The sequence below is a fragment of the Leopardus geoffroyi genome, chromosome B2 (genome assembly GCF_018350155.1).
Source record: "Leopardus geoffroyi isolate Oge1 chromosome B2, O.geoffroyi_Oge1_pat1.0, whole genome shotgun sequence".
NCBI classification, from domain to species: domain Eukaryota; kingdom Metazoa; phylum Chordata; class Mammalia; order Carnivora; family Felidae; genus Leopardus; species Leopardus geoffroyi.
This window is the reverse complement of record NC_059332.1, coordinates 32,489,631-32,514,937: the sequence shown is the minus strand read 5'-3', so window position 1 is coordinate 32,514,937 and position 25,307 is coordinate 32,489,631. Positions and strand designations below refer to the sequence as shown.

General features: G+C 43.8%; 1 long non-coding RNA gene across 4 annotated transcripts in view; it reads left to right on the top strand.

Annotated features, from left to right (window-relative positions):
* LOC123608249 overlaps window positions 1-25,307 on the top strand; it is a 50,537-nt gene that overhangs the window by 10,743 nt on the left and 14,487 nt on the right. The window contains exons 4-5 of one of the 4 annotated variants that reach the window (XR_006717144.1): window positions 9,983-10,066; window positions 10,566-15,032. The exons of 1 other annotated variant lie outside the window; for it this stretch is intronic. This is a non-coding gene — a long non-coding RNA (uncharacterized LOC123608249). Of the gene's footprint in view, window positions 1-4,712; window positions 5,406-9,982; window positions 15,033-25,307 lie in introns of those variants that run through there. 2 more of the 4 variants (XR_006717143.1, XR_006717145.1) reach the window with 2 other exon arrangements.

The window sequence follows — 25,307 nt, the reverse complement described above, 5'->3', positions numbered from 1 at the left end:
CATGTGAATAAACAGAGGATCTTGTTAAAATGCAGATCCCAATTCTGTAGGACCCAAGATTCCATATTTCTTTTTTTAATGTTTTACTTATTTTTGAGAGAGAAAGAGAGAAAAAGAGAAAAAGAGAACATGAGCAGGAGAGGGGCAGAGAGGAAGACATAGAACCTGAAGCAGGCTCCAGGCTCCGAGCTGTCAGCACAGAGCCCAATATGGGGCTTGAACTCACGAACCGTGAGATCATGACCTGAACTGAAGTTAGATGCTTAACAGACTGAGCCACCCAGGCGTCCCCCAATATTCCGTATTTCTAACAAAGTGTCACATTTTTAAATAACAGGGCTTTAAAGAGCTTTCTGGAAGCCCTATCTAGTGACTCCTGGCTTTCATTTCATTGGCCAGAACTCTCATGTAACCAACCAGCCCTGGCTATGGGGGAGGCTGGAAGATGTGACCTTTTTAGCTGAGCACTTTGTCACCCTGGATACAAATGTGTTTCTGTTAGCAGGAAAGAAGAGAGTGGTGTTGGTAGGTGACTGGCACCCTCTGACAGTGGTCAGATCACATTGAAAAAGCTTTTTTGAAAGTCTGTCCTGTTAATTGTCACAATTCATTTTTGGTAGAAAGAATGATTTCCACTGCCTAGCCTATATGGAAAATCTTTTCTGGGGATGTTCTCAGTGAAACCAGAGTAACTTAGTAATATATATGAAGTGATGGCCCTTGTCACCCTTCCCAGATACAAATTCTGTGTACTATAGTTTTCCCATTCTGATTTGTGAAATGTGACCTTTGCGGCGGGAGAAAGGGCAGGCAGAGATGGGCTAAGAGAGACCCTCCTGCTTGGCTTTGCATATGTATTCAGCCTTTACATTCGTCCTGTGATGCTATTTTAACTCCAGATACAAACATCTAAGGTCCTGTTGATCTGTCGTTATTTCAAAATAAAAAGCTAAATAATCTCGAAAATCCCGATCCAACTGTAAATGATATTTTTGAGACATTCTTTTTTTTTTTTTTTTTTAATATTTATTTATTTTTGAGACAGAGAGAGAGAGAGCATGAATGGGGCAGGGTCAGAGAGAGAGGGAGACACAGAATCTGAAACAGGCTCCAGGCTCTGGGCTGTCAGCACAGAGCCCGATGCAGGGCTCGAACTCACAGACCACTAGATCATGACCTGAGCTGAAGTCGGACGCTTCACCGACTGAGCCACCCAGGCACCCCGTGAGAAATTCTTGAATTGTAGACATTTTCCATGCAAAAAGTTTTTTAGAAAGTCTTTAAAAATTGAAAGAGATCCAAAATATATAAAGGACTCCTACAATTTAAATAAATAAATAAGTAAGTAAGTAAGTAAGTAAGTAAATCCTAAACGACTCCATTAAAAAATGGGCCAAAGACTTAAATAATAGACATTTCTCACAAAGATGTGCAGACGGCTAATAAGCATAGGAAGAGATGCTTAACATCCCTAATCATTAGGGAAACACAAATCACACCTACAGTGAGATACCGCTTCACACCCCTTACAATTATTATACCAGAAAAACAAAATACAAGGGTTGGTGAGGCTATAGAGAAATCACAACCCTCGTGCATTGCCAGTGAGAATGTAAAATGCTGCAGCTGCTGTGAAAAATGGTATGGCAGTTCCTCAAAATAATTAAAATATAATTACCATATGACCCAGCTATTCTGTTTTTCAAGATATTTCCAAAAATTAAAAACAGGGACTCCAGTATTTATTTGCACACTCATGTTTGTAGCAGCGTTAGTGATGATAGCCAAAAGGGGGGAGCCACCCAGGTATCCACGAGGGGATGACTGGGTAAACAAAATGCGGTGTACATACAACGGAATGTTTGTTATTCAGCCTTGAAAATGAAGGAAATTCTGACACATGCTACAACATGGATGAACCTTGAGGACGTGTTAGTGAAGTAAGGCAGTCACCAAAGAATAAATACTGTTCGACTCCACTTACATGAGGTACCTAGAGGAGTCAAATTCATAGAGACAGCAAGTAGCACAGTGGTTGCCAGGGGCTGGGGGGAAGTTATTGTTTAACGGACATGGAGTTTCAGTTTGGGCAGATGAGAAAAGTTCTGGAGACGGATGGTGGTGATGGCTGCACGGCAGTGTGAATGTACTTAATGCCACTGAACTATCTACTGAAAAATTCCTACAATGGCAAATAAGTTCTATACATCGCACCACAATTTTAAAAAGAAAAAATGTGGTTGCTGGTTGGGCTCAGCCACGAGGAAGTCTCGGGGATTGTCCTTTCAGCCTGGGTGCCATGGAGCAAAGCCACAGCCCTTCTATAACACGAGTGAGAAATAAATCTTTGTACTGTTCTAAACATCAATAAATAAGTACATTTTATGTTTATATCTTACATGATACAAAAATTTGAGAGAGATGTTTTTCATAAAGCTCTTTGTGTAAAAAAAAAAAATGTTGAGAGTGAATGAATACCCCTTTTAATCCTTTCCTTCAAGAGTTTGGAATACCTTCATCCAGACTTTGTACAAGTCTTAAATTCTAGAGTGAGGCCTGCCTGTCTTTCTCCCACACGAGAGATGTTGGGTATTGTCCATTGCTGCCTGAGAGTCTGGTTTCCAAAGTAGGTTTGGTCGCAGGATCAGAACTACAGGGCTGTGCGCACTCCGCCTTTGGTAAACATTCCTGCCTTGTAAATATTCCCTCCCTGGGCATTGGGAATTGGTCAGGGCACAAGGCAGAGGACTGCCTTTGTGTGTGTGTGTGTGTGTGTGTGTGTGTGTGTGTGTGTGTGTGTCCCCTCAGAAACTTTTCCCCCATCCTCTGCCAGTTGTGGCCCTAAAGCACTCACCCTCTGCAGAGGAAAGTCCTGAGGCCCAGTCATGGCAGCCACAGCCCTACCACTTGGGTCTGTGAAGCCTTACTTCCCTCTGCTGTCCTTCCTGAGACCTTGGCTGGCCACCTAATTAATTCAAGTTTGCATTCCTTCCTGTGGTATAATAAATATATTTGGTCCTTGTCCCTGATTCCTGGCAGTGAGCTCCTAAAACCCTTGGAATTTCCTGGGTGATAGGATTGTCTCTTGCTACTCTTCAGGAGTCCCTTTCCAAGTGCACTGGGTTTATGCTAACAAGGGCACTTAAGGTAAGGTCCCTTGATAACCTCAGGATGGAGCTGATCACCAGAAAGATCAAGTAATTGGAGGGTTGCAATTTTCAGCGCCACCTGCCAATCTGTGGGAAGGGAAGAGGGCTGGATAATAAGCCCTCAAAAAATTGCTGGGCAGTGAGATTTGATGAGCTCCTCCGGGTTGATGAACAAGAATGTGTCCATTTGCCAGGAGGTGGCACATCCTAAGTCCACAGGGGAGGAGGCACCTGTGCTCTGCTTATGTATCCCTTCATCTAACTGTTTATTCATATCTTTTAATACCCTTTGTAATAAACTGGCAATAGTAAGTACAGTTTTCCTGAGTTCTGAGAGCGCCTCTAGCAAATTAATGGAACCTGAGGAGAGGGTCACAGGAACCTGATTTATAGGCAGTCAGTTAGTGCAGGTGACAACTTGGACTTAAGACTGGTGTCTGAAGTGGGGACAGACCAGTGGAACTGAGCCCTTAACCTGTAGGATCTGATGCTTTCTCCACATAGTGTCAAAATTGAGTTAAATTGTGGGACACGCTTGGAGTGCCTGCCTGGCTCAGTCCATAGAGCACGTGACTCTTGATCTTGGGATTGTGAGTTCAAGCCCCACATTGGGTATAGAGATTACTTGAAATCTCTAAACTGTGGGACACCCAGCTGGTGTCAGAGAACTGCTTGGTGTAGGAACACTCTCCTCCCCACATTGGCCCCCCCAATAGACACACATTTGGTGACCAAAAGTGTTGGGAGAGAGGAGAGAAACGCAGTTTTCCCTTACACTTTCATCGCTGTGACATTTGCTAACCATGGCAGCCCTGACCACCGCTTCTCTGCTGGAAGGGTCTTCCTAAACTTGACCCTTGTCTTATTCCATAGCTGTCTTTGCTTGTCAGGTATAAACATAGATTCAAAGCCTCCCCTTTACCCTGCTGAATCTGGTTGTGCCCCTCAGGGATTATTCCTCTGGTGGCAGTAGAAATCACGTGTTTCAGGATTGGGTGACCTTCGAGGACGTGTGAGGCCACAGCTCTACACTTCACTCATGGGGACTGGCATCATCTGACCCTTCCGAGAGGAGTCTCCATTAAGATGTGATGGAGAATTTGGGGAATGTGATATGACTGGGGCAGAAATCTGTGTGACTCAGTTCATCCATTGCTATAACTAAGTCATTGCTGCCACCCATTTGCTAGCAGCATGCTCTAAAGATTTCAGGTTAGTTGGTTTTACTTTCTGGATCCTTGTAAGCTCCGTGGTTCCTCCTGATGAAACGTGGGCTAGTTCTGCCTCCCATAAATGTTGGGTTCTGATATTTCCCTCACTGGGAATGGGCACCTTTTCTGTGATCTGAGTCTACCCTCTGCAGCACCCAGATGATCTGCCTTTGTATTGAAGACCTGCCCGTGGGGGTTTCACTTCTGTCCTGAGATGGTCATCCCCTTAGATGGCAGCCTGCCTGTTGGCTCCCCTGCCATACCCGTTTCATGGTTAGGGCTAAGGCTGGTTTTGGTCCACCATGTCCCCTTTCCTGTCTCAGTACTATGAACAGAATTTCATTTTTCCCAGCCTAATCTGATCATCTTCCTAGAACAAAGGGAAGCGCAGCGGGGACCAGGTCTGCCGGCCACTGAGGGACGGAGGACTTCATTTGCACCAGTGAGTGAGGGGGGCCATTCGCTCCCTCCTTGTTGTGACCCCTGCCTCGTGCCTTTTGAAACATGGCTGCACCCAAGGCAGAACACGGATCTAGGGGATTCCTCATTTTCTCTTGGTCTCTTAGCCACCGGATGGAAATCTGATGGGCACAGGAATACCCAGCACACATTCCTTTCTGGGGCTAGCCGTCACCACCCAGAGGATGGCGGCTGATGCCATGCCTCTGCCTGGTCTGTCTGTGTGACGACGCCGAGGACCTCTGCCCTCAGCCATTCCCCTTTGCCTGCTTCTTTGTTTTCTCACCCCTTACATTCAAGGGGTTGACTTCATCTTCATACATTGGCTGATTTTCCTATTTATTTCCTAGGTGTTTTGTTCTGTCCTTTGTCCCCTCCCTCTTATGCTCTGTGTTTACCAGTCTACTCGGCCTTCTTTGCTGGCTCCTGTCTCCGTTCAAGCCCCCTTCCCTGCCTTACTGTGAAGGGTTGGGAGGGTAAATGCTGCACAATCCCATTCTCTCTCTCTCTCTCTCTCTCTCTCTCTCTCTCTCTCTCTCTCCCTCTCCCTTTTTTTTAAATGTTCATTTTTGAGACCGAGACAGAACATGAACAGGGGAGGGGCAGAGAGAGAGAGAGGGAGACACAGAATCCAAAGCAGGCTCCAGGCTCTGAGCTGTCAGCACAGAGTCCGATGTGGGGCTCGAACTCACGAGCTGTGAGATCACGACCTGAGCCAAAGTTAGATGCTTAACTGACTGAGCCACCCAGGCGCCCCTCCTATTCTCTCTTTGATTGTTCTGTTCTCGGGTTGGTTTTTGCTCACAGTGGCTATCAGGTCATGCCATGTTTTTATTTGTCAGATGGTGAGAGCAGAGCCAAGAAGGTGGAGTCAGCAGTAAAGCAGGGTCTTTCTGACCACACTGAGTATGGAGGGAAGGTGTGGGGAAAACTCCCAAAGGCTGGGCCCCAGAGATCCAATTTGGTAGACTTTCCTAGAGTCTCTAAGACCAGAGGTCTTAGAAGAAAAGATCCTTCAAGTATGGTGAGTGCAGTTAGAGATCCACTGGGAAGTCACAACTTACTGCGTATCAGAAAATGTAGTGGAGAGAGGTTTGCACTGTCCCGTTCTGCAGCCCAGAGGAACTGCACTGGCAAGAGAATGTGATGGATATACAGAGTATGAGAAAGCACCGAGAAGCAAAAAGATTCTTGTGCATCAGTGTGCCCACACCAGAGAGAGCCCACTCCTGCAGCAAGTGTGGGAAATTGTGTGTCCAGGGCTGTGACTGTCCGCAGCAGATAGAAGGCAGTGGATGTAAGCAATGTGGCAAGACCTTCAGCTCTAGTTCCCAGCTTCCGACACATGGGAAGAAGAGTCCTGAGAGCTGAGGGTGGAGAGATAGCACCAGGAATCACCAGGAACCAATCACTCAAGCTCCTCATTAGTTCTTCGTAATAGACAAGGCTCCAAGCGTGGAAGAACCTTCGAAGACAACGAGGCCCCTTTCCCTTTCTTCCTGATTAGAAGGAGTATATGTATATCTGTAAGGAGTGCAGAGAGGCCTTTCCTCAGGAGGCTGCTTTTTGTTGTTGATTACACAGTCCACACTAGAGAAAAGCTGCGTAGGATGTAAAGCAATAGGTTATAGCACATTACGTATCAGAGAGTTCACACCCCTAGTAGGCTATATGTGTGCAACAAGGGTGGGAGAGCTTTTATGTATTACATTAATTACTGTGCGCTGTAGAGTTGACACTGGAGAGAAGCCCCACAAACATCAGAGCTCCCAAAGCTTGGTGCCTCTGAGTAGTCTCTGGGGAAAAGCCTTTTACATGTGGCCATTGTGGGAAGGCTTTCAGAAATCAGCCCCATGTCATCACCCATCAGACTATTCAGACTGCAGAGAAGTCTTAAGAGTGCCAGAGGTGTGAAAAAGCCTTCAGCCAAAATGAATCTAAGGGTCTATCAAAGAGTCCACACAGGAGAGAAACCTGGGAGTATCGCGAATGTGGGAAGGCCTTTGTGAGGAATACCAACCTTACTGATCATTAAAGACTCCACTTTGGGAAGAGGCATTGACTGGGAGAGAGGAAGGAAAAAAGGTTGTTAATAATCATGAGGACCGTCAACGTAGTAGGTTTCATACAATTTCCAATCCCATGAGTGTGATGAGTGGGAAAGCAGAAAAGATCACACCTGACTACCCCAGAATGGATGCAGGAGACAGATTGTGCAAGCACGCTAAGGAGGGGAGACCTTCACTGTGGCTAATTCCGGAGCATGGGTGGCCACGCTGTTTTTGTAAAGGGCCAGAGAGTAAATATGTTGGGCTCATGAGCTCTATGGTTTCTGTCGTAGCTACTCAGCTCTGCTGTTGGGGCACAAAAGCAGCTAGACGGTACGTACACAAATGAATGTGGCTGTATTCCAGGAAGATTTTCTTTGCAAAAACAGAGAGCTGACCAGATCTGGCCCATAGGTCCTACTTTGCCAACCCCTGTTCTAGAGAGAAAAACCTCTTAAGAAGCCTTAATAATCAGAGGGCGGGGTCACAGACTGGATTCCTTCTGCAGAGGAATCTTGCAACAGCATGATCATGGAACAGAACCTTTAGGGGATACTCTAGCCTTGTGAGAGGGTCAACAGGAGAGGCATGAAAGATCCAGAAACCTGTGTTCTGCCACAGAATAGCTGAAGGACTAGCACCCAGTCACAGAAGAGCCACAGGGCTTTTTTTTTTTTTTTTTTAACGTTTGTTTATTTTTGAGAGAGAACATGCCAGTGGGGGACGGGCAGAGAGGGAGACAGAGGATCTGAAGCAGGCTCTGCGTTGACAGAGAGCCTGATGCAGGGCTTGAACTTGTGAAGTGCGAGGTCATGACCTGAGCTGAAGTTGGATGTTGAGTCACCCAGGAGCCCCAGGAGCCACGGGGCTTTTATGAGAAGAGCAAGAGAGTATATCTGAAAGTGCTTTCAAAGTGAGTGTGGTAAACACATTTATTACATTTGTTAATTTTTTTTTTTTTTTTTTTTTTTAAGTAAGCTCTACACCCACCACGGGGCTCAAACTCACCACCCTGAGATCAAGAGTCGCACACTCTGCCGACTGAGCCAGAGCCGGCCAGGTGCCCCAGTATGGTAAACACATTTGAAATGGTGATTTATGTGAAAAGATTTTACTCTTTCCCCAAATTGTTTTGGAGCCCCTACTGTGCCCGCATCCTGCAGAGGTAAATTGGGAGTGTCAGTGTGTGGATGGTGTTTAGAGCCGTGGAACAGGATGCTTCATGAAGAGGATTCATGGCTGAGCTAGGGGCGTCCAACATTTAGCAGTGGGGAGAAGTGAGGGACTCAGCATAAAAGATTGTGAAAGTGTCCTGTGAGGTAGGAAAACGGCATTGTGGAGCCAGGAAATCACGGTAAAGGCAGCGTCTGATGACGGAACGGTCACCTCCAAGTGCTGCTGCGGGGTGAGTGGGCGTGGGACTGGGAATGGCCCCTGGGTCTGCTAAGGGTGGTGTGTTAGGTCCCTGGGGCTGCCCTAATGCACCACTGCCAGCTGGCTGGCTTGAAACAACAGGAATTCTCAGAGTTCTGCAGGCCCGATGTCCAAAATCAAGGTACCAGCAGGGCCGTGCTCCCTCCGCAGGCCCTCAGGGATAATGCTTTGCCTCTGCCAGCTTCTGGGGCTCCAGAGGCTCCTTGGTTTGTGTGGCTGTGGAACCCCATTCTCTGCCTGTGTCTTCACAAGGCCCGCTATGCTGCCTGTGTCTCTTAGGACACTTGTGTTTGGATTTAGGGCTCACCTCACAATCCAGGATGGACTCATCTCAGGATTCTCCACTTAACTACATCTGCAAACTCTCTTTTTCTGTATCAGTTCACAGTCATAGGCTCCAGGGTTTAGGATGTGGATGTAGCTTTTGTGGGGCAGCACTCCAGGTTTTGCTGGTGAAGCACTAGTAGCAAAGCATGTGAGCCGGTTCTGGAGAGAGTGGGGGCAGAGCACAGACGGCAAGCAGGTCTAGAGCTGGAGGGTAAGACTGAGTCACACTTGCCTGATGAAAGCAAAGATCCTATTATACCCTACTCTCCGCGTCGGATGCCTCACCCCCGCACACACGTTCTCAGAAGGAGGGGCCGGAGGAGGTGGGGAGTTATATCACAGTATTCCTGTTACACAGCCATGACCTTTCTGGAACCAGCCATTGCAGTGGGTGCGTCGCATCAGGGTCTAGAGGCCACATGAGCTTGATTGGAGGTTGGAGAGGAGCGTTACCAACGGCGGGATATAAAAGAGATGAAACTTGTAGTGGCCTGACTTCTGGAAGCCCTTAAGGTTGTGTGGAGGGCTCGCAGAAGCCGGGTTACCTGCAGTACTGAGGCAGCTCTCCAGAAAACAAGTGGCATGTCCTCCATTGCCACAAGAGACTTGTCCTTGCATAGGAAACCCACTCCCCAGATTTCCAGGAGAAGGAGGTAGTCTTGTGTGCAGGGTGCCCTCGTTAGACTTGGCGTCAGGCTGGTACCCAGACCTCTGGTGATAAAAGCTCACCCCAGCTGTCTGGCATAGGATGTCTTCCCCCCACCCCCCGGGCTTGCTTTATTTATTTATTTATTTATTTATTTATTTATTTATATTTTTTAAATATATGAAATTTATTGTCAAATTGGTTTCCATACAACACCCAGTGCTCATGCCAACAGGTGCCCTCCTCAATACCCATCACCCACCCTCCCCTCCCTCCCACCCCCCCATCAGCCCTCAGTTCTCAGTTTTTAAGAGTCTCATGCTTTGGCTCTCTCCCACTCTAACCTCTTTTTTTTTTTTTTTCCTTCCCCTCCCCCATGGGTTCCTGTTAAGTTTCTCAGGATCCACATAAGAGTGAACACATATGGTATCTGTCTTTCTCTGTATGGCTTTCTTAAACAGCAACACAAATGGTGCACTTGAGGGAATAGTGAGTTGAGGTCATCTCAGCCTTGAGCAAAAGAGAACTAAACAGAGGGTCTTAGGTAGGGGCCATAGCCAGATAGGCCATGTTGCGACATGTAGACAGCCGGTGACGGTGACAGGCTGGATGAAATTACTCCCTGGAGGGATAGTGCCTGGAGGATGGTCAGGTGCAGGGTGGCGGGGGGGTTGTGTTCAAGTCTCAGTTGAAACATAACTTTTCCAGAAAGACATCCCTGAGTAAATTGTGTTCCCTATTTCAACTCATCCTATTCCTGTGTCATCCGCCTGCGAGTGTAGCTCCACAATGGTAAGGACTGGCCCAGCATTCCTAACTCTGACTGAATAAACTGGAGAGGGGGAGGCAGAGCGTCTGGCTCCCACATCTCCTGGGGAGGGCTTTGTCCTGAGCAGTTGCCTGGTGACATCCAGGGGCACCGCCACCGCTCACCGCCTGTGGGAGCTGCTCTGTGCACAGCCACCAGGAGCAGGGTGTGCAGCGTGGGGGTGGGGTCCCCTGAAGTCACTCACTGAGGGTGGAGGGGGTGCCGCCCTCCCCCTGCACCTTTGCCTCTCCAGCGGCCTCTTTTGTCACTCTTGCCATTGCCTCCCACCTCCCAGCTCTTCCTGTCCCATGTCCTTATTCCCACACTGCAGAATGCCACATTGACGTGTTTCCTTTGAGTCCCTCTCCCCCCCGCCCAATGTTCCCCTGTCTTTTGGACAACCCTAGCTGAGAAAACACGGTGGGGCGAGAGGTGTACTACCCCCAGCACTGGCCTGAGGCCCTGCTCCCCATCCTTCGCCAGGCAGAAGTACCTCAAACGAGTGGATGGAAGCAGACATTTCTACTTCTACACACGCTTCTGGGGGTGTTCACACACAGGCATCTCCCTGTGAGAAGGTGGGTCAGACACACAACTGTTTCTGAGGTTTGACACTGGAAATGGAATTACTGGAGAAACTCATTTTCTATGTCCTGTGCCTCTAATGTATTTTGTAATCAGAATGAGAAATTAAAAAACTGAAAAAATATGTGTGTGGCTATTTACTAACCATTAGTTACTAGAATCTTTTTTAAGGATTATTTTCAGGATTAGGGCTCTGCTCAGCTGATCTTTCTATACATCTTTTTCTCTTGAAATTTAATTTTGACACATCAGCTCCCCATTTTGTAAAGCACAGATTAAAAACCATTTATAACCCATGTTTGGCCAAAGGAAAGTTGTAGAAAAGTAGTTCCTATCTTAGCTCTTTTTAAAAATTAAAGCCTAGTTCTAATTTGATTGTTGATAAGGGTGTACAATCTTGGAATATTTGAGAAGTATCCATTTTGTTGCCTGCTGGTGCACTGATCACAAACTTTTCTCTAAGTGATGTTTATTTGCTAGTTGTGAGCAGAGGGGAGTGTCCCACGGTCACTCGGGGACCTGTCTCCAGAAGTGGAGTGGACTTTGTGACTCTGGGTTTGCTCCATGTGATGCTGTGTTCAGTGTGGCCTGGAAGTAATGCTCTGGTGTCCCACTTCCCTCCTGACCCATGGCACTAAATACGTAATCTAAAAAGAAAAACAAGAATGGTATCTGTTTTGTAGACACTTGAGGAGGAAAATCCCTGAAATGGGAACAGGCTTTTTTCAAAAGCAAACTTGGCTTCGGCCTTCCAATTTCTTTGATTCTGATTGTGTTGTTCTAGAAGCTGTTACATAGCTGTTACCTACCGTTAAGGTAGGTAGTTTCCACTGTTAGAGGTGCCCCCCACCCCTGCGCCTGCTGCTTTTTTGAAGGGTGGCATTAAAGACCTAGAACTAGACTGAATTTTTGAACTCCGGGAGCATTTCTTCGTCATCTCAGCACCTCCAGTACTTGATGTGAACTAGTGAGGCGCGTGGAGTTTTCACATGGCCAGAAAGTCATCAGCCCGGTGCCTGTTCCTGAGAGTAGGTGGGCTTTGCAGTCTGCCCCCCACCCCCTGACCCTTGGACCCCAGCTCAGGGAGAGGGGGTAGAGATGAGCGGCCCCACAAACCCCCGCGGCAGATGGCTCCAGCACCCCGGGTGAGAGAACAGTGAGGGCAGCCGCAATGAGGCCAGCGGTTGGGCTGAGCGCACCCCTGCCCCCTGGCCAAGGAGCAGGGGTGACCTGAGGCGGGAAAAGAAGAGGCCCAGGCCCGGGGAATGCAAGAGAGGTTACAACCCTGGGGAGACAAGCAGGAAAAGGTTTCCTTTCCTCAGAGGAAAAGGAAGGAGAGAGCCTACTTTTAAAAACACCCACGGCCCCCGCTGGTAACCAGAGGGGCCCAGGAGGCTGGCCTCCGATGGAAAAGGGTGGGCTGGGGCATGCAGAGCCACCCCCAAACAGCAGGCAACACAGGCATCGAGCCGCAGGAGAAGCAGGTTTATGAGCCTTGAAACCCTCTGAGATGTGAGAGATAATATCCATAAAATCCAGGATTGCTAGAAAGCCACAGACTTGCTTCTCCAAACTGCTGAAAATAGAAAGGAGGAAGTGAAATTAATAGCGCTGGGAATGAGAAGGAAACCAGGCCATGTGTGCATATCTTCAAAGCTAGAAAATAACCACGTCTTCTGAACACATACATTCCAGGTGCTGAACCAAGCAATTTTCACTTATTATTTCATTTAATCCTCATAAAAGCCCAAGGAGATAGGTATTACAATCTTGTTTTATCGGTGAAATTCTCTTAGGTTGAGTAACTCGCCCAAAGTCACAGCTGAACCCTGTTCTAGCTGACTCAAGAGGATGGGCTTAATCACTGCCGGTAGCTTTCGAACTTTTTCCACCAAGACCCACAGATCTTAACCCAGCATGCATACGTATAATATATAACTGAAAGAAAAATTTCATAAAACAGCATGTACCCTTACCACCTACAATGCTCTCTGATACTTTCTATTCATTCTATTTTATTTAAAAGGAAATGCTAGTCACGACTTGCTAAATGCATTTCCTAATTCATTAATGGGAGAGGACCCCAATCCCCCCACACAGTTGGAGGAACACTGTTACCGCCTCCTGGCAGTGGGAGGGGGTACACTGGACCCAGAAGATGGCTTTACCGGCCCCCCTGAGTTGCTGGGCTGAAGGATAAGCAGTGCAGACTGTAAAATCCTCTTGAATCTTCTGGGCCTGATGATCAGCACAGTGCGAGAATGCGCCTCATGGACCTTTCAGGAAATGCCCCCGGGGGACACTCAGTGAATTATGAACAAATAATTAGTAAGCGATTACAAAGGGTGCATTCGTGAAGAATAATTCTTGCCAGATTGACCTCTGTCCTGTCTGATGCATTTCACTAGTACGGCAGACACCATGCCCGTGAATTTCAGCAAAGCATTTGACTGATCTCCTAATAGCCCCAAGGATAACTTGGGAGATTGAGGATGGTGTGTGGTTAAGTAAACTTATTCCTGGTTGACTGCCTATGCCGAACAGGGCTCAAAAGAGACGATCTGTGAGGGAGTTCTTTGTAAAAACAAAAGAACAAGGGGAAGTTGTAATTTGTATATGTAATTGCCTCTGCCTCCTCCACTAGGGTGTGAGCCCTGTGAGGGTGGAGGACTTGTTTCCTCCGCCATCTTGCATCCCCAGCACTCAGCCCAGGCTCAGACATTTAGATGCTCCTCAAGAACTCTCAGGGGATGTTATCATTAATTAGTCAATATCTGCCTGAAAGAGGACTCTGGGGACACGGTCCAGGGTTCTGGCCTTAGTCCTCTTGTGCTCCATATTCTCTCCAGTTACTTGGACAGAGAAACAGATGACATATTTACCAAAGTTTCAGGTGGCAAAAAACTGGGACAGCCAAAGCACTGGATGAATCGGGGTCCAAAAATAACTTAGCAGCCGGGAACGGTGGGCCGAATCAAGATGAAAAATAATAGAGATCTGTGCTCTGCCTGTAGGTCTAAGACTTAACTTCCCTAGCACAGGATGAGGGGGTATACGGTTTAACAGCAACACACGTCAGGGACTTGTGGTTTATATTGGAAACTAACAAATGAAGCAGCGATGTGGCAAGGTCACCAGCCAACACTGCAGACTTAGCCTGTGAAAATACAAGCTTAGTGAACAAATAGCAGAAGGTCAGGGCCCCTCTACTTCGTGCAGGTCAAATGACACTGGAAGGGCTGGCTTTGAACAGCAGTTATTAAGGACGATATTGACACATTGCAAACCTTCTAGAGGAGAATATGTTGAATTTGCCCACATCAAAATCAAGGATTTCTGTCCAGGAAAACACCAGAAATGCACTCAATGGCTGGATAACAGACTAGGAAAAGATGTATACAATTAACAGAATTAACATCCAGGGTATTTAAGGAACACCTTCACATCAACAAGAGAAAAGCAGGAAACTAGGAGAAAAGAGGGCACAGGGGATGAGCAGGCATTTTGCAGAAGAGGAAATTGGAATTGCCACTGGTGTAAGAAGAGAGGCTGGGATCCGCCACTAATCAAAGGAACTCAAATTAAAACAACAGGACTCTCCTGTAATAGGATAACTCTCCCCAGCAACCCTCCTGCTGAAACAGCTAAATAAGCTGGATAAAATGTTGAAAATAACCTCTGTAAAGAGCTGACAAGATGGGATGAGGTAGGACAGCATCCTAAGGCACGGGGATCAAGGAGTGAGGAGCCCAGAGGCTGGTCCCTTCCTGAGGATTGCACTGAAGCGGAGGGTTGAACTTTCCTACTGATGGCCTCTTGAGATGAATATGTCCCCGGGCCTGCTCCGGGTGGAAAGTCTAACAGGAGACCCCATTCCCCACAATATGCCTGGTTAAGGGTAAACTAGAATCACAGCCTGGTTCTGTTTGCCTGGGCTACGGCAGGGCATCCCAAGCCTCAACTTTGAATAGCTCAGCACTGGCAATGCCCCCAGGCTCTTGAAAGCAGCAAACACAAACTCTCTGAGGAGAAAGCTACCTTCATACCAAATTATTCCTACAAATAATCTTTGAAATATAACAACCAGCATATAATCAAAGATAACTTGGGAAACAAGGAAATCAGGCTCCAGTCCAGTGTCCTGGAAGCCCAATTTCTGTGGCTGCTAGACTCCAAATCTGACACCTGGGAGCTGGGGTGCCACTGACTAAGCGTGTGGCCATCAGCGCCCATGTGCCCTGGTGGCCAGGGATTGTGTGAGTGGGTGACCGTGTGTGTGTCACCAGCATGGTTTCTTTAGAGCAGAAGTTTGTTTGTTTGTTTGTTTGTTTGTTTGTTTGTTTTAAGTTAGTTTATTTATTTTTGGAGAGAGGGGAGGGGAGGAGCAGAGAGAGAGAGGGAGAGAGAGAGAATCCCCAGCAGGCTCCACCGCACTGTCAGTGAGGAGCCTGGGGCAGGGCTCAAACTCACAAACGGTGAGGCAAAGTGGGATGCTTAAACAACTGAGCCACCCAGGCACCCCTAAGGGGCTCTAAATAGGAAGGCAAAGTGATTTTTCATGTTGAGGTGATTACAATTTTAACTATTTTATTTGTATTGCTGTCATAGTGTTAAAAAAATCACTTAATTTGTTAAAGTTTAATGCATAGAAGAAGTAATCCAGATTATTAGGAAAATAAAATCTAAAATACTTTTATAGTGTCAGTATATTTTTTGGTAATGGTGGTCTCTTCACAGAATCTGACAAAAATAAACTCACGGTCAAAATGCAAAACTGACCAATTAGCTGGAGAGGGTTCATCTCCCAATGACTCCAGTTATTTATGTCCTCTATTTTTGTTAAATTTATCAACAAAATCATCTTTCCATATTTCTTTAGATACATTTGTGAAGTTAATGATTGATTTTAATTAGTTAATCATTTAATGGGATTAACATTTTTTAAAGTCCCCATAGTCAAATGTAGCCTACAGCCAAACCTGAAGCGTAAAGATCGTGTATAAAATTTATATCAATTGGGAATGCAAGCTGGTGCAGCCACTCTGGAAAACAGTATGGAGGTTCCTCAAAAACTAAAAATAGAGCTACCCTATGACCCAGCAATTGCACTACTAGGCATTTATCCAAGGGATACAGGTGTGCTGTTTCAAAGGGGCACATGCACCCCCATGTTTATAGCAGCACTATCAACAATAGCCAAAGTATGGAAAGAGCCCAAATGTCCGTCGGTGGATGAATGGATAAAGAAGATGTGGTATATATGTATATGTGTATACACACACACACACACACACACACACACACACACACACACACACTAGAGTATTACTCAGCAATCAAAAAGAATGAAATCTTGCCATTTGCAACTACATGGATGGAACTGGAGGGTATTATGCTAAGTGAAATTAGAGAAAGACAAAAATCATATGACTTCACTCATATGAGGACTTTAAGAGACAAAACAGATGAACATCAGGGAAGGGGACAAAACAGAAGAGACTCATAAATATGGAGAACAAACTGAGGGTTACGGGAGGGGTTGTAGGAGGGGGGATGGGCTAAATGGGTAAGAGGCATTAAGGAATCTATTCCTGAAATCATTGTTGCACTATATACTAACTAATTTGGATGTAAATTAAAAAAAAAAAAATCTCTTTCAAGAAACATAAATAAGATGATACAAAGTTAGAAGGAAAAAAAAATTTATATCATTGGGTGCCTGGGTGGCTCAGTTGGTTAAGTGTCTGAGTCTTTTTTTTTTTTTAAGTGTCTGAGTCTTGATTTTGACTTAGGTTATGATCTCACAGTTCTCGAGATTGAGCCCCTGGTCGGGCTCTGCACTGACAGTAAGGAGCCTGCTTGGGATTTTCTCTTTCCGTCTCTCTCTGCCCTTCCCCGCTCAAAATAAATAAATAAACACTTAAATTTCATATCAAATGACAGGCACACGCACACAAAATGACAAACGCTATTTGCTGAAAGTTGATTAAATCAAGAAACCTAGACCAGCATTTTAAATAAGTGGTCAATCTACCTCATTAAAATCAGATCCCCTAACTCCAAATGACTAGGTACAACTTATGCTGATAATATTTAAGATAGATGGCAATTCTCGAACACTCCAGCTGGTCCCTGGATGATGATCCTGGGAAGAGCTGGATTGGCGAGGGGTCTCCTGAAACCCACGTTGTGAGCAGGCTCGTTGCAGCTTGGGCCTGGGTAATGAAGGATTGATGACTGAAATGTGTTGCCACCAACTGGCTTTAATGTGTCCTGGTTTACTGATGCAAAATTGTTTATGTTGAAGTTACATTTGCAAACTCCTTATTAAGAGATTAAATTTACACTGGTTTGCTTTGTTGTATTTGGAATGCTCAGATACATTTTTATTATCTTCTGGGAGCTCCAGGGGTTTCTCACAAGTAAGCTTCTTGTTAATTGCCTTTTTTGTGCATAAACAAAATCCCAAATTGGAAAAATGAAAGAAAATGAAGAACTAAAATTTCTTTACTTAAAATGCAATTTTTTAAAAAATGCAATTCTTTTGTAGTTTTATGCATTCTTTCTCCTTTTTCATGAATTATTTAACACGTTTTTATGATCCGTGGGGTTAACTGGCCTGAATTAAAATTGGAACGGGGAAAAAATATGTCGTCCAAATGATGGTGTATTTTTCCAGTAATAGTTCTGAAGAACAATGGGGTGAATTTGAACAAGCATGAACTTTACAATCATTCAGACCTGGGTTTTAACTGGGGTTCCCCAATTAGCTCTAAATTGATGCCTTTGTTGCAGTTCTGTTCTGTCCGATGGGAATATCACCACCCTTGCAGTTGTTATGAAGGTTAAAGATATGAGTAAAGTGTCTGGCACATGAGAAAGAGTGCTTAATATTATTCCCTGGTATGATTCTTTTATAAGTTTATTTTTTAAATGTTTATTTATTTATTTATTTTGAGAGAGAGAGAGAGAATATGCACACGCGCACGAGTGGGGCAGGGGTAGAGAGAGAGGGAGAGAGAGAATCTGTGAGGTCATGACCTGAGCTGAAATCAAGAGTAGGATGCTCAACCGACTAAGCCACCCAGGTGCCCCTCCCCAGTGTGATTCCTGCCAGGATTTAATGGTTTAAGCGTGTCAGTCTTGTGGGGGTTTTGTGTTGTTTGTTTGCTTTTACACTTAGTCTGACCTCGTGGACTGTTCTTGTCCTTCTGTATATTTTTTTCTTTTTTTTTTTTTTTTTTTTTTTTTTTTTAATTTTTTTTTCAACGTTTATTCATTTTTGGGACAGAGAGAGACAGAGCATGAACGGGGGAGGGGCAGAGAGAGAGGGAGACACAGAATCAGAAACAGGCTCCAGGCTCTGAGCCATCAGCCCAGAGCCTGACGCGGGGCTCGAACTCGCGGACCGCGAGATCGTGACCTGGCCGAAGCCGGACACTTAACCGACTGCGCCACCCAGGCGCCCCCTGTATATTCTTTTCAATATGATTTTATTTTCACCTGAACTTGAGACATACCTTCTTCATGTAAGTTCATTGATCTGATCTTCACAATAGCCTATGAAGGTCTCTTTCAAGGCCATGAACATGAGCTCACAATCCAAAATGGGGAAATCCACAAGGAAGTAATCCACCATGAATGAGAATTTGCCTACGTAACAAAGAGCAAGTTTAGACCCAGACAATGGAATAACAAGATTCAAGCTATAAGTGTGTTAAAAATAACTGAAGTCAGGGGCACTTGGGTAGCTCAGTTGATTAAGTGTCTGACTTAGGCTCAGATCAAGATCTCACTGCTTGTGAGTTCAAGCCCTGCGTCGGGGTCTGGGCTGACAGCTCAGAGCCTGGAGCCTGCTTTGGATTCTGTGTCTCCTTTTCTTTCTGCCCCTCCCCCACTCGCACTCTGTCTCTCTCTCTCTCTCCCTGTCTCAAAAAGAAATAAACACTAAAAAATTATATTTTTTAAAAAATTAAAAAATAAATTAAAAAAATAAAAATAATTGAAGTCATAAGACAAAGAATCAAAAGCATGTGAAAGAACAGAATGCTATAAAAAAGGTTAGGTATCAATAATTACAAATGATTATTATAGGGACGCCTGGGTGGCTCAGTCCAGTTAAGCATCCAACTCTTGATTTCGGTCCAGGTCATGATCTCAGGGTTTGTGAGTTTGAGCCATTGGACTCTGCCCTGACAGCTCAGAGCCTGCTTGAGATTCTCTCTCCCTTTCTCTCCCCCTGTCTCTGCTCCTCCACCACTCGTGAGCATGCTCACTCTCTAAATAAATAAATAAATAAATAAATAAATAAATAAATATTAATTTTAAAATGATTATTATAAACTCAATGGATGGATTAAAAGTAGCTGAGGTTAGAGTCAGACACTGGGAAATAAAGCTGGCAAAATTATATAAAATGTAACACAGAAAAAGAGGTCCCTGGCTGGTTCAATCCATAGAGAGTGTGACTCTTGAGTCATGAGTTTGAGCCCCAAGTTGGGTGTTGAGCTTACTTTAAAAATAAATAAGTAAATAAATTAATTAATTAATAAAATGGCTAAAATCATGAATTAAAAAATAAATAAAATGTAGCACAGAAATGGGGCACCTGTCTGGTTTAGTTGATGGAACATGAGACTTTTGATCTTGGGGTTGTAGGTTTGATCCCCACATTAGCTGTGGAGATTACTTTTAAAAAATCTTAAGAAAATGTAGCACAGAAAAATAAAGAGATGAAAAGTATAAAAGAGGAAAAGGCATGGTGGGTAGAGTGAGGTGTCTGTAAAAAATCAGAGCATCAGAGCATAGAGAGAATGAGGAGGAATGGAGAAATGCTCATTTATTTACAAATTCATTCAACAACTATTTATAAGCACCTAAAGTGTGCCAGGCACTATTTTAGGCTCTTTCAACAACAAATAAGGAGATGATGAGAAGAGATCGTGTTTGATCATCTTCCAGAGCTGATTTTGGACAAGAACTGTCAGTCTCAGGAAGTCAATCCCAAGATACACTAAATCTTCATCCAAATAAATCAGAGAAAAACTGAAGAACTCAAAGATGGGAGGGGAGTAAGGGTGGGAGGACATGTTAAAAGAAACCAGAAAGAAAACACATGTTTTCCACAAAGCAACAATGCCTAGACAAATAGCAAATTTCCCAACAGCAACTACAGAAACTAGAAGGCAGAGGAATGTTGTCTTCATTGTTCTTAGGGGAAATACCTGGAAACTTGGACCCTCACACCCAGCTAGTTCATCATGTGAGAATAAAGGTGAATTGAACAAAACACCAGTACACAGTTAACTCTAGTTTAGATTGACCTAAATCCTTACGGACTTTTTAGATAATTAAAGAAATACGGATATAGATAGGATTAGACTGTATGAAGAATTACTATGTTGTTAGTGAAAAATGATACTGTGGTTAAGTAAGAATCGTCCTTATTTTCATAAGATGAATACGCAAGAATTTAGGGGTGAAATTTCATAATGTGTGTAATAACTTTTCAAAAACCACAATGACCTTTTATTTCATCTAATCGTATTGGCAAAAGTAAAAAGAAAAATCTGAAAATACCAAGTATACCAAGTCCTGGGGGAAGGAAAGGTCTATATACTGCTCGTAGAGGCATAAATTGGCTAAGTGGAGAGTGATTTGGTATCGGGTGGTAAAGTGCAATATGCAATTTCCTCCTACCCATCGATGCTGCTGTTGGAGGATGTAGCCAAGATGATGTGGCAGGCAGCTGACCCTCGAGCTGGACCCAGCAATTCAAGGCTCCTTACCCACTCCCCTCTGCTTGGAATGTGTGCACCGTGGGAGCCTTTTTCAAACACAAAGCCTTGAGAGATCATGTGTTATTGAGACCATCTGGATGGGATATGTGACTGAACCAGGTTAAGGCCTCTATATCAACCTTATTGGGGTGGGGGGACTAACTTAATTTTTTTAAATGTTTGTTTGTTTGTTTGTTTGTTTGTTTGTTTATTTATTTATTTATTTATTTATTTATTTTGAGAGAGACAGAGCACGAGCAGGGGAGGGGCAGAGAGAGAGGGAGACAGATAATCCCAAGCAGGTTCCACACTGTCAGTGCAAAGCCCAATTCAGGGCTCCAACTCATGAACTGTGAGATCATGACCTGAGCCAAAACCAAGAGTTGGAAACTTAACCGACTGAACCACCCAGGTGTCCCTATAAATTTTTAAGACTTGTTGGGCCGGTGCCAGAAATCTACTTGCTTGCCAAGACTAGCCTTGTAAGTAAATTCCCTTGCTTATTAAAACTGACACCTACCAATCTGGGGTGGCCTGCCTCTTTCTTGGGCCTCTCCCCACCCTCTGTGTATGGGGGCCAGTTTCAGATTACACTGGGAAAGTTCCTGCGATTGTGAACCAATAGCGACTTTTTAAGTTTATAGCCTAGAAAATTTACAGAGATATATGTACAGAGATATATGTTAGATGATCCCACTGCACTGTATGCTGATTATCCGTCAAATGTGTATGTCCCTCCATCCTCAGGGTGCAGTTTTCAACACTTCTCAGCCTCTTGTTTATCATTTTGTCATTGGAATCTATCACACATAAGTCCTATCTAGAAAAAGTCCAAAACAAACCATTAATGAGGGATACAGTCCTAGGGTAGAACTTTGTACAAGAATGCTTATTATATAGCAGGTGGATCCATAATATGGTATTGTATTCTGATGGGAATAGTGCATCACTTGTGATATGAGCTAGCTCAGAATGCTTGATTTAAATCTAATCAAGCCCTGGGATTCTAACCTACAGTTAAAAGGAAATATAGAGGAAAGAGGAACAGGCTAAACAGCACCACAAGGAAGCAATCAGACCCAAAAGGTAGGATATTTCATAGGACAACCGGACCTGTCTGTTCAGGAAATCAGTGTCACAAAAAAAAGGAACTGACATTAAAAGAGGCTTAAGGGACATAATAAACTGACACAGTGGCTGGTTCTAGACTGGATCTGATTTGGAAAACCATACATGATTGGGATAATGGGGGAAATCAGAATATGGAATGGACATTTCTTGATATTAAGGAATTACTGTTTCTGGTGTTAGATGTGTTTGTGTTAATTTGGCCTGTGTGAGCAAAGGTTCTTTTTAAAATGTAGACACAAATATTTATGATTGAGATATCAAGACATCTAAAATTCTGGATTTTTAAAATATGAAGTAAGTTTGTTTTTGTTGTTGTTGTTTTAATGAGGGTAAAATAGAGTAATTTTCATTCAAAGAAAAACTCAGAGTGAAAGATTCCTAAGGGATGTATTTCAGGATGAAGGAAATGGGACACTGAGATACAACAGAGAAAAGTGTACAACTGAAGACTTGAGTACATTTCAACAGGTGTGGACTTTGTAAAGCAATAATAATAGCATAAATATGGGATATATAAAATAAGATACAACTGAATGCTGGACACTGTAACACACCAGATGGAAGGGAGGTGTCAGTGTAGCAGCTGTCAGAGGCCCTTTATTGTTCTGAAAGAAGGTACGGAAATTAAGCAACTTTGAACTGTCAGGTATGCATGTTAAAATATTAAAGATGGGGCACCTGGGTGGCTCAGTTGGTTAAGCATCCGACTTTGGCTCAGGTCATGATCTTGTGGTTCATGGGTTCACGTCCTGTGTTGGGCTCTCTGCTGTCAGCATGAAGTCCGCTTCAGATCCTCTGTCTCCCTCTCTCTCTGCCCCTCCCCCATGCTGTCTCTGTCTCTCAAAAATAAATAAACATAAAAAATATTAGAGATTTTATTTTTTAAAGTAATCTCTGCACCCAACGTGGGGCTCAAACTTACAACCCCCAAATCAAGAATCACATGCTCTACCAGCTAAGCCAGCCAGGTGCCCCAAAATATTAAAGATATTTACTAAAAGAATAAAAGTAGGATTATAACTTCCAAACCACTAGAGAGGAAATAAAGGAAAAAAGAAAACACAATCATTCCAAATCCAAGAAGGAAAGCAGAAATGCAGGCAGCATAGGAAAATCACAAAACACAAGATAATAGTAGTAAGTCCAAATGTATCATTAATCAAAATAGATACAATTTTCCCATCTTTCCAAGGATTGGTGGTTTGGAAGATTTTAAAATATCAAGCTATATACTATTTACTAGAGCAGATATAAAAGAAAGAGGCACAGAAAAGTTTAAAATAAATGGATATAAAAAGACATACCAGACAAGGGATGCCTGGCTGGCTCAGTTGGTAGAGCATGGGACTCTTGATCTTGAGGTCATAAGTTCAAGCTCCACGTTGGGCATGGAACCTACTTAAAAAAAAAAAAAAAAAAAAAAAAAAAAAAAAAAAAAAAAATATATATATATATATATATATATATATATATATATATATATCAGACAAAAAACTAACCAAAAGAAAGCATTATTAGAAATGAAGCAGGGGTAGGGGAGTGCCTAGGTGGCTCAGTCGGTTGAGTGTCCAACTCCTGATTTTGGCTCAGGTCATGATCTCATGGTTCATGATTTCAAACCCCACATTGGACTTGGGATTCTGTCTTCCGCTCTCTCTGCTCCTCTCTCTCTGGCTCTCTATCTCTCTCTTTCTCAAAAATAAATAAATAAAAACATTTTAAAAAGAAAAGAAAGAAATGAAGAGGAGGGTGTCTGGTGGCTCAGTCGGTTAGGCATCTAACCCTTGAGTTCAGCTCCAGTCATGATCTCATAGTGAGATTAAGCCCTGAGTCTACTTGGGATTCTCTCTCTTTCCCTCTCTCTCTGCCCCTCTCCCGTTCATGTGTGCGTACACTCTCTTTCTCTCTCAAAATAAATAAATAAACTAAAAAAAAAAAAGGAAATGAAGAGGATCACTATCAACAAAACAAAAAGGCAACCTACTGAATGGGAGAAGACATTTACAAATCATATACCCCATAAGGGGAAAGAGTATCGAGGTTCTTCAAAAAATTAAAAATAAACAATTCTTAAAATAAAAAAAAAATTTTTTTTCAACGTTTATTTATTTTTGGGACAGAGAGAGACAGAGCATGAATGGGGGAGGGGCAGAGAGAGAGGGAGACACAGAATCGGAAACAGGCTCCAGGCTCTGAGCCATCAGCCCAGAGCCCGATGCGGGGCTCGAACTCACGGACCGCGAGATTGTGACCTGGCTGAAGTCGGACGCTTAACTGACTGCGCCACCCAGGCGCCCCAAAATAAAAATTTTTTAATGTTTATTATTTATTTGTTTTTCTAAAGAGACAGAGTGCAAGTGGGGGAGGGCCAGAGAGAGGGAGACACAGAATCCAAAACAGGCTTCAGGCTCTGAGCTATCAGCACAGAACTCGATGCGGAACTCGAACCCACAAACCCACAAGATCATGACCTGAGTGGAAGCTGGATGCTTAACCGACTGAGCCACCCAGGCGCCCCTTTTTAATGTTTATTTTTGAGAGAGAGAGAGAAGGAGAGAGAGAATCCAAAGCAGGCTCCAGGCTCTGAGCTGTCAGCACAGAGCCCCACTCTGGGCTCAAACTCACAAGCTGTGAGATCATGACCTGAGCCAAAACAGACAGTCAGATGCTTAACCGACTGAGCCACCCAGGAGATCTAACTTAAAAAAAAAAATTCTTAGAACAGATAAAAGCAAAACGGGGCACCTGGTGGCTCAGTCAGTTGAACATCTGACTGTTGGTTTCAGCTCAGGTCATGATCTCACAGTTCGTGGGTTGGAGCCCCATGTCTGGCTCTGCACTGCCAGCGTAGAGCCTGCTTGGGATTCTCTCTCAATCTCTCTCTCTCTCTCTCTCTCTCTCTCTGCTTGTGCTATCTCTGTCTCTCTCAAAATGAGTAAATATAACTTTTTAAAAATTCTTAAAAAAATAAAAAATAGAACTACCTTATGACTAATTCTACCATATATTTACTCAAAGAAAATGAAAACACTAAATTGAAAAGATATATAGACCCCTATGTTTATTGCATCATTATTTATAATAGCCAAGATATGAAAGCAACCCAAGTGTCCATCAATAGATGAATAAATAAAGAAGTGGTACATATATGCAGTGGAATATTACTGAGCCATAAAAAAGAATGGCATCTTGCCATTTGCAACAACATGGATGGACCTAGAGGGTATTATTCTAAGTGAAATAAGTCAGAGAAAGACAAATACCATATGATTTCACTTATATGTGGAATCTAAAAAACAAAACAAATGAATAAACAAAAAGCTGAAATAGACCCATAAACACAGAGAACAAACAGATGGTTGCCAGAGGGGAAGCGGGGTGGGGGGGCTGGGAGGGAAGGGCTGGGCAAAGTGGGTAAAGAGAAATGGGAGAAACAGGCTTTTCGTATGGAATGAATAAGTCGCAGGAATAAAAGGCATAACACAAGGAAGATAGTCAGTGGTATTGTAATAGTGTTGTATGGTGACAGATGGTAGCTACCCTTGTAGTGAGCATAGCATAACATATAAATTTGTCAAAATCACTGCTCTACACTTGAAACTAATGTAACATTGTGTGTCAACTGTATCTCAATGAAAATAGAATAGAACAGAATAGAATAGAATAGAATAGAATAGAATAGAATAGAATAGAATAAAATAAAATAAAATAAAATAAAATAAAATACCTA